General features: G+C 40.0%; 1 protein-coding gene across 2 annotated transcripts in view; it reads right to left on the minus strand.

Moving 5' to 3' along the window:
• The window catches only part of SEC24D (SEC24 homolog D, COPII coat complex component), a 95,443-nt gene extending 94,282 nt beyond the window's left edge, over positions 1–1,161 (minus strand). The window contains exon 1 of one of the 2 annotated variants that reach the window (XM_032462503.1): positions 931–1,161. The gene's annotated coding sequence lies outside the window, so the exon portion shown is untranslated. The remainder of the gene's footprint in view (positions 1–930) is intronic. The other variant, XM_032462499.1, reaches the window with a different exon arrangement.
• Between the last annotated feature and the right edge of the window lie 9,174 nt (positions 1,162–10,335).

The following is a 10,335-nucleotide window of genomic DNA, read 5'->3' on the forward strand; positions in this document are numbered from 1 at the left end:
TTTCTTCCTGGAAGCAGAGCTCTGAAGAGAGGAGAAATAGGCCTGCCGGTCCACATTGTTACTGACAACACATTTTCCCTCCTCCCACTTAGCAGAAAGAGACGTGGCAGCCTGAGCTTTGGTCAAGCTCATCCAACCAAGCACACTTAGAAAGTCAGCAGGAACACACCTACGTAGCTGCCTGTTGCTGGGTGACAGAAAGGAAAGGTAGGGATGTTCACTCCAAAGCGCAGGAAGCAGTCGGGTCCCTCTTAACTGGTCCTGGCAGGAATCTGCTTCCTCATGCAACCCAGTGTGCCACGTCAAACTTCCTCACACGGAGCACCAAGTTATAGAAACCTGACTCAGCTTCAAGTGGCAACATGGCAGAAAGCCACCTGGCACGAGCAGGCCTAAGATCAAAATCTGGGGAGCTTCAATCCCAGAACAACCCCCAGTCCACTATCACTCGACCATTCCAGCCACGGTGCACTTCTCACCCACGATCAAGTTCGGATTTGGACAAATCAGTTTCACTATCAGGCTGTCCTGAAGCTTCAAGATACAGTTGCCATCATTACTATGAGTATTTACAACACTCCCTTCCTCCAAGGAAGAGGAAATTAAGTTAATACGGAGACAAGAAAACCGCTGGCCTGTTATTAGAATACTGTGGCTACTGAGGACCCAACCAGGGAGCTCTAGTATCCCTAGACACAAAGATGGGGCGAGGGCGGGTAAAAAATGCCCACGCCCACCCACCCCACCCCCATTATTGAACTGCACCAAAGGGCTAAAGGAGCAAAGGAGGAGGTCGCCTCCGCTGCCCTGCCACAGGTTAGCATCCAACCTCACGCCACCCGCCACCCCAGGCCGGGCACCTCACCCAACTCCAGCTGTGCCTGGGGAGGGGGTCCCGCCTGAGCTCAACTAGGCTGAGCAAGGCATTACCTGGTCGACTCCCACTTGCCGCCGGGCTTCAGAGACCCCGAGCTCTGCTCCCAGTGCCGGTTGCTCCCGTGACCCAGCTCCCGCAGCGGCCGCTGCTCCCGCGCCTTTCCTGCGGCGGGTGTCCCCACAGGCTGTTCTCTTTCGCGGAGTTACAGCTGGGCTGGGAACTGCCACGTCAAACACTCTCCCGGCTGCGCGCCCCCGGAGCCCCGGCTCCGACCAGCGGCCGCGCTCCCGCCGGCGCACGCGCACAGACGCCGACAGGGCGGGGGCGGGGCCTGCGGCGGGGCCGGCCACCCAGCGCCGGCCGCCTATTGGCCGCCCGTCCTCCCGTTTTTCTCTTTTCTCCCTTTCCTGTCCGTGTTGTTTGTTCGTTTCCGTCCAACAAGTTAAAGATTTTAACGCTGTTGCTAAATCAGAGCAGCATTTTCACTATGGAGCCCCACAGGAAGGAGGGAGTTCGTATTGAGGGTTCATTCATTCTTTCATTCAACAGGTGGCAAATTCAGCTATTCATTCATTACATATTACTTAAGTAACTAGGCTACTTCAGATACTGCACCGCCAATATAGGAGGGTATACGCTTCCGGATCTCGAAGAGATTTCAGTCTAAGGGCGAATCTGGCACGTGTACACGGACAATATGATGACGCACTCGTGCGATGCACTACAGAGGAAGGAACGCCCACGGCAGCGGACTACGCGGCACAAAAAGAGGAGGAAAAGATGCCCCAGCTGAAAAGTATGGGGAAAGGTGTCTTCAGTGAAACTGGGATTGCCAGAATTCTGTGTATTCCTTCAATGAAGGTCTACATATTCATTGTGAAATAGGATGGCTGATCCCACCCCAAAATAGGGATTGCTACGCGCATTAGCTCACTGTGCTATGAGAAACAGCTGAGAAAAACGGCAACCTATGTAAGGCCTGGAACTTGACCTCTCTATCTAGCCTTAAAAATCAGGACCATCTGGCTGCTTTCTCACAACCTCCCACTGCTACATAGAAAAGCCTTCAGTTAACCTGAGGTTTCGTATAGCTACCACTTCGCTCAAACTTAGGAAAGTAAAACCAAATCAGTGTTTTGTTTTCAAAATATACTTTCTTCTGGGCTACAAGAAGGTAAAAGCTACTTGACAAATTCCTTTACTGATGAAATGCATTAGTAAAAACTTACATGGGAATGATGCTTCTGCTGAAATGCTCCATGGGTTTTGCAGGCATTTTATGTTGTTCCAGCCCAGTGAAGACAAATGGTCCCTTTCCCCATTTTCCTTTTAGAGGATGTTAAGCTGTGATGTCCTGCCTATGTCCAGCTTTGATACCGGTCAGTTTTGAAAATCCACAATGAAAATTTTGTTTTAAATTTGTTTCTATATTCTAAATATGATGGAAATGTTTGATGGTATTTAAGAAGCTTTGGCCTGTGTTGAAGCAGTACAACTTGTAAAAGCAATTTAAAAAAAAAGTCTTTGTATCACAGCTATGTCACAGTGTAGGAGAGAGTAGAGTCCCTTGGAAATAGGAACACCATATGATGACTTGGTTGGCTTGTGGCCCCTGTAAGACCACTAAATTTGAATTTGTACATTTGTTCTCTCCCTTGCTCAGTAGCATCAGAACAAACAACTAGTGGTTTCAGTTCTAAGACAGTTTGGAATGCCTAAATGCTTAAAGCTGTAAGGGATTTTACAGAGACGGATATTCAGTTTAGCATTCAGTGAGGACTAAATTCAACTCAGTCATTTTATGGATTAATAAACTGAGGTTCAGGAAATGAAAATGACTTACTAATCTTAGAGTCAGTTGGAAGTCATGCCTTCTGATTATAATTCTAAAGTTCTTTTCGCCTCGTATTTTTTTCTTTCTGATTTGCTATTCTCTGTTAACTGGTTCTGTCTTTTTCTCATTACTACTTTATATTCAAGCTTTCAAATAACTAAAATATTAATTGACCACACATTTCCACCAGTGATTGGAGTTACTAATCACAAATTTCTTTTTCTTTTGACCTGGACTTCTGGTTCCAGTCCTGCTTCCCTTCTCATGGCCCCAAGTGCCCATCCCTTAGGTGATTAACTTCTTATCTTATTTCTGTGGTTGAGTCATTGGCCTTCACTAGACCTGAGGGTCAGCCCGGATTCACAGCCTTCCTGCATCTTACCTGAGCTGTTTCCACCTCAGATCTGCCTCTGAGGTTCCATATGTAATTAATTTGATCACCCTGGTAACTAATTGAGAAAAAGTGAGGTCACGTGGAATGTCTATGTGCTAGGGTTCTGTGTTCTAACTTTAAAAGAAAAAGAAAGAAGAGAGTCAACTCTGCAAATGACTACATAGAAAGAGAAGGAATTTCCTCGCAATATTCAGGGTTCTGTCTAATAGGTGGCCTTTGTAACGTCAGAACTATGATACTCTAAGCATTTACATAACTTAAGAAGTTTGGAGATTTCTGATTCCAAAACTACAGTTTGAAGAAGCTATATATTTAAAAAACTGAAATGGCCAAGACCTGGACTATGTTAAATACTGGAATCACAATAAATTAGGCCAAGTTAAAGGGGGCTAGGAGAAAAGATACATGGTAAGCTAAGTTGAGTAGCAACCAGTAACAGTAACAGTAGAGTTCAAGTGTTTATCAAGGCCCAACACCCAGGTGTTTCTGGAATTACTTTAAAAAAAAAAACAGCTTTACAGTTTTATTGAGATGTAATTAACAATCGCCCATTTAAAATATACAGTCCAGTGGCTTTTAGGATGTGCAGAGTTGTATACCCATCACCACAATCAATTTTAGAACACTTTGATCCCTCTCCAATAAATCCCATCCATTAGCAGTCACTCCCCTTTCCCCCTACCTTCCCATTCCACAGCCCTAGGAAACCACTGACCTACTTTCTATCTATAGGTCTACCTATTCTGGACATTTCATATAAATGGAATCATACAACGTGTGGTCCTTTGTGACAATCATTTCACAAGTTCATTCATGTTGTAGTAGGTATCAGTACGTCTCTCCTTTTTATTGCCAAATAATATTCCATTGTATGGATATAGCACATTTCCTTTATCCATTCATCATCTGATGGACATTTAGGTTGCTTCCTTTCCTCTTCCAGCTATTATGAATAATGCTGCCATGAACATTCCTATAAAAGTTTTTGTTTGGATATATGTTTTCATTTCTCTTGGGAACTTGAAAAACATAATGTACTTAAAAAAAATAAACTCAGACAATCTGGCCCCAAAGGCTGTGCTCTCAGCAACTATGCAATGTTGTTATTCTGTATGAGATTTTATTTTTAAAGTAAAACATGCAATCTCACCCCCTTAAAAAACCAAGCTAATTAAAATTGAAGTCTGCTGAGAATGACAATACTTCAGTTTAAAAAAAAAAGGAGAAGAAAAAGAAATAGAACAAAATTAAACATAGAGTTACCATATGACCCAGCACTTTGACTCCTAGGTAGAATTACTTTTTGAATATCTCGGTATCTTGCTCTGAGTGAACTTCATCACTTATGGCTTTGGCCACAGAGTGGGTAGTGTGACATTACACTGCCAAACCAGTTGACTCAGGTTTGAATGGTAACACTGTCACTCACTGCTAGCTATGTGAGTTTTATTCATACAAAAATTATTTATTAAGCATCCACTATAAGCTGGATGCTGTACTAAGTGCCACAGATGTGATACTGCATTGGCTGTGAATAGTTCACGTAATAGTATAGGGATGGGCAAAATACAAAACCTGTTTTGTTTTGTTTTTGTAGCAAGCTAAGAATGATTTTTACACTTGTCTGTTTCTGTAGCAAGCTGAGAGTGACTTTTACATTTTTATTGGTTGAAAAAATCAAAAGAAGAATAATATTTTGTGACCCATGGAAATTATATGAAATTCACATTTCAATGCCCATAAATAAAGTTTTATTGGAACACAGCCATGCTTTTCATTAACGAACTCTGTGGTTGCTTTTGCACTACAATAGCAGAGTTGTGTAGTTGTGACAGAGTCCACAAGGCCCACAAAACCTGAAATATAGACTACCTGGCCCTTTACAGAAAAAGCTTACCAACCCCTGATCTGGTGGACCTACAGTTATGGTTCAGTGGATTAGCATTCTGTGAAGAGACACAAGTTGCCATAGGAAAATGTAGGAAGAGACACTTAACCCAGACTTGGAAAGTAAAAGATATCTCCTGGTAGAGGGAGTGTGTTCCCTGTGTAAACCTCAATATCCTCATCTGCACAGATTAGAGTGATAATAACACTAACTTCAAAGACTGTTGTGGGGATTAAATGAGATAATTCAGGCAAAGCACTTAGTACAGTGTTTGGCACATAAGTACTCAATAATGTTGTTCTTACAGTCCCATCATCATAATCATCATTATTAATAGCATATTTGTGACAATTGAACATACGTATATAAAGTCTAAAGATGAAATCTCAGGGAAACCTACAACGGTGCAGTTTCTAAGCTTACTAACCTTGTCTTATTTGTTGTAAATGTGAGATATACATTCTTTTCATTGTGATCATGAACATGAAAGGATATAAAATAAATGAAGTGCTATGGAATAAAGGAAAACAGAGCAGGGAAAGGAGGATTGGGAATGCCCAGCTGGTGGTGAGCAGCATTAAATGGGGTAATTAAACAATTATAGTATTACATGGGGTAGAGTAGGGCTCCGTGGGACCAGGAGGTGAGCCACTCGAATCTCTCTTCAAGATAACCTGCTCTAAGGAATTGAAGGGGCTGTCAGCCTTCAACTGTTATGCCTTCAGGCTTACTGCAGCATTCATCCCAAAGCAAACACTCTCAGAAGTTCCAAGCCAATGACCAAGCAATGGTGGGAATACTAAAGTCATAGTATTTCTGCCCAACATGGGAGTCCTCTAGTAAGAAATCTTTCCTCTGGGGCTCCCATTGCCCTGATTGAGACTTTCTCAGAGCCGCAATCTGAGGCTCATCCTATCCAATCCTCCCACTTCCTCCACCTCTTTTCACAGGTGTTGGATCTTCATGGCACCTAAATCTTTCTCTCCTGCTCCTGTTCCCTCTGTCTTCTGTTGTTCACACTTGTTTCCCTCAATAACTCTCTTGTATGTCTAATTCGACATTGATGTCTGCTTTCCAGGGGACCTGAATGCACAGAGCATCACAGAGAAGGCAAGATCCGAACAAAGCCTTGAAGGAGATCATGGAGTCAAATATGCAGATCACCTGGGGGCAGGGCATTCCAGGCAGAAAGGAGTGCACCCCCCTCCAAAGTCCCCATGTTAAAAAGGAGGGTGCAAGGCATGCTCCAGGGGGAGAAGGAGGCCAGCAAGGCTGAAGCAGAGACAATGAGGGGAAAGTTATAGGAGAGGAGAGCCAAGAGGTAGAGGGGAAGCAGCTGGCATAGCATCCTTTAGGCCATTTAAAGAGTTTGGGTTTCATTCTGTTTTTTCAAAGGGGTCACTTCAGATTTTGAACTGAGGAATGACATGATCTGACTCAATTTTCATATATTTTTTATATGGGAGACAACATTTCATCATAAAGAATCTGAGATTCAGAAAACGTTTATTTTACAGAGTCTCAGTGAGATTTTAGGCCTCAGAAATTTATCCTTCAATCATCTGGTTTCACGTAAGTTTTCTTGATGGTGGCTCAGGTTTAAGGAGAAACAACAAATGTAGCTTTATGACCTACTATAAAAGTAGGAGGCAGACTGAGTTGTGACAGCTGCATGGCCATAGTTCTGTATTCATAGCTCACCCCTTACTCATGCCATGTTCCTGTTGACTTTAAAGATTTTCCAGTTGATGAATGATATCTGACTCAGAGTTTTTATCACACTGATTTTCTTGATCTAAGTAAAGAAGGCAGGAGAATAGGCACTTAAGAGGTAAATGAAACCCCATTTTATGTAACCAAAGGCTTATAAGAAAGGTACTCTCACCTTCATAATATTGAAAGCTTATTATATGATATTCTGTATTTCCCTTCTTGTATTAAGATTGAATCAAGAAATAAAAAGCACCTGATTAGTCACTAAAATAGTTGGGAAGAATTAGAAATGGTACTAACAACCTAACTGAAGTCAGTGTTGGAATATATGATCATTAACAAGAAGAAATTATTTTCCTTTGATTCCTTCCTCAAATCCATTTACTTGGTTACCTAGAAAAATAATGCAATTTTATATTGCTAATTATAAATTAAAATATCATATATTTAGATTTTGGAATATTACGTTTGTGGCAGAGACTGCTTATTTTTACAGAATCCTATCCATTCTTCTGAGTTTTAGCTGGTGTGTGATTGCTCCACCAAAGACTGCAGCTGCAGTCTTCCTTACAACTGGTTGTCATTTTGTGACTCACTGACTAGAGTGGAAATTATGTGCACATGTTTTTTGTGTCATCTTTAGAATTTTCATCCTGATTCTCTCAGCTTCCCGCAGGCTGAGATGTAGACATGGTAGTGGTTAAGCAAAATTAATCATCTAGGCGAGGACAATCCTTTAGGGTTGATGGCAAGAAATAAGATGAAATGATCTCTGGCTCCTGGATATCTCCATGAACCAGAACCATCTGTTCACCTTGAACTCCATGTGTACCTCTGAGCTGTTACATGAAAGAAAAATAAACTCTTGTTTAAGCCACTGATTTTGGGTGGAGTAGGGACATCTTCCAACAAATAATCGTATTTCTTAAATTAGTATATCAAAAAATTAAATAATACTTGTAAATTGTACTAGTCAGAGTAAATATACCATAAACTAACAAATAAACAGATCAGCATATATACTAGAATAACAAGGAAACTATGGATAAGAGCAAATTAATCACATAAGAGAAAATGTGTACACAGTTTCATGATCCTATTGTTTTAATTAAAATCATACCCTGATGGATAAGGATGGAGTTTTCTTTTGAAGGGAACTGATGTTTCTATCGTTAATCAAAATAGTGTTTTATTGGCCAAGAACTACGGTGACTTTTAGGCCTGAGGAAGGAGAGGGTTCCCTTTCCCCTTCCCCCTAGATCTAAGAGTTCAGTGATATTTAGAGATACAGAGAAGCCTGCCACTATTCCAGGGTAACAGTTCTGGAGAGCTCATCCTGTTCACCAAGGTCCTGTGTTGGTGGCAGCAGTGAGAGCAGGAACCTGTTTCCCCTGGAGCACCCCGCAGCCTCCTAGGAGCACTTCTGAGTCCCACTGATCTCCACAAACAAGAGTCGAGAGCAATTGTTTAGAGGTGGGGAGGGCAGGGTTTTCTTGGTTTAGATTTGATGAATTGGAAGCCTTAATATTATTAAAAAGCCCTTTCTTCCCAAAGTCATCTATAGATTTTATGCAACCCCAATCAAAATACAGCAAAATGTTTTTTGAGAAAATGACTAGCTATTCAAAAATTCATATGGAAATATCAAAGACCTATATTAATCAAAACAACTTTGAAAAAGAACAAAGTTGGGGGCCTTATACCATCTGACTTTAAGATGTATTATAAAGGTACAATAATCAGATCAGTATGGTTTAGCATCAAAATAGACAAAAACATTAAGAAAACAGTTAGAGATTCCAGATACATATGTGTATATATATACATTATATATGTGTGTGTATATATATGTATTAGACATTAACAAAAACATTAAGGAGACAGTAGAGATTCCATATATATATATATAGAGAGAGAGAGAGAGAGAGACAGAACAGACTTTTCTTGTCTTTTCAACAAATGGTACGGGAACAATTTGATATCCACATGCAAAAAAATTAACTTCAATCTGTACCTCCTACCTCACATCATATTAAAAAAAATTCAAAATGGAGCATAGACTTTAACGAATAACCTAAAATTTAAAAATCAAAATCACAAATATTTTTCTCCAGTTTTCTTGTAGAGACTTTAAAGTTCCAAGAACAAAAATATATATTCATACAAAGACTCATACACAAATGTTCGTAACAGCTTTATTTGTAAAGGCTCAAAACTGAAATTAACCCAAATTGTGACCTATCCATATAATGCAAAAGATATGACTGACAAGGGCTTAATTTCCAGAATATACAAACAGCTCATACAACTCAAATTGTGAATAGATACACAAATTGTGGTCTATCCATATGATGAAATACTCAGCAATAAAAAGGAATGAACTACATGCAACAAATAAATAAATCTCAAAATAATTGTACTGAATGAAAGAAGGGAAACAAAAAAGAGTGCATGTTATAAGATTCCATTCCCATAAATTTCACAAAAAAATGCAAACTAATCTATAGTGACAGAAAGTAGATCAGTAAGTGCCTGGAAATGGGGAGCGGAGCAGAGAGAGGTGGGGGGATTACAAAGAGGGAATGGATTCTTTTCAGATTGATGGATATGTTCACTATCTTTTTAATTTAATTTTTTAATTGAAGTATAGTTGATTTACAATACTGTATTAATTTGTGTAGAGCATAGTGATTCAGTTATATATATTTTTTTATTAGAGGTTATTATAAGATATTGAATATAGTTCCCTGTGCTAGACAGTAAGACCTTGTTGTTTATCTATTTTATATACAGCAGTTTGTATCTGCTAATCACAAACTCCTGATTTATCCCTCTCCAGCCCCCTTTCCCCTTTGGTAGTCATAAGTTTGTTTTCTGTGTCTGTGAGTTTGTTTCTATTTTGTAAATAAGTTCACTTGTGTCATTTTTTTAAGATTCCACATATTAGTGATGTCATAATGGTATTTGTCTTTCTCTGTCTGACTTACTTCACTTAGTATGATAACCTCTAGGTCCATCCATGTTGCTGCAAATGGCATTATTTCATTCTTTTTATGGTTGAGTAGTATTCCATTATATATATTATATACCACATCTTCTTTATCCAGTCATCTGTCAATGGACATTTAGGTTGTTTCCATGTCTTGGCTATTGTAAACAGTGCTGCTATGAACACTGGGGTGCATGTATCTTTTCCAATTGGAGTTTTCTCTGGATATATGCCCAGGAGTGAGATTGCTGGATCACATGATAAGTCTATTTTTAGTTTTTTAAGGAATCTTCATACTGTTTTCCATCATGGGTGCACCAGATTACATTCCTACCAACAGTGTAGGAGTGTTCCCTTTTCTCCATACCTCTCCAGCATTTATCATTTGTTGACTTTTTAATGATGGTCAGTCTGACCAGTGTGAGGTGATACCTCACTGTAGTTGTGATTTGCATTTCTCTGATAATTAGCGATAGTCTCTGATAAATAGTGACAATTAGCAATACCCCTTTTCATGTGCTCGCTGGCCATTTGTATGTCTTCATTGGAGAAATGTCTATTTAGGTCTTCTGCACATTTTTGATTGGGTTATTTTTTGTTACCGAGTTGTATGAGTTGTTTGCATATTCTGGAAATCAAG

The sequence above is a fragment of the Camelus ferus genome, chromosome 2 (genome assembly GCF_009834535.1).
Source record: "Camelus ferus isolate YT-003-E chromosome 2, BCGSAC_Cfer_1.0, whole genome shotgun sequence".
In the NCBI taxonomy this organism is placed as follows: Eukaryota; Metazoa; Chordata; class Mammalia; order Artiodactyla; family Camelidae; genus Camelus; species Camelus ferus.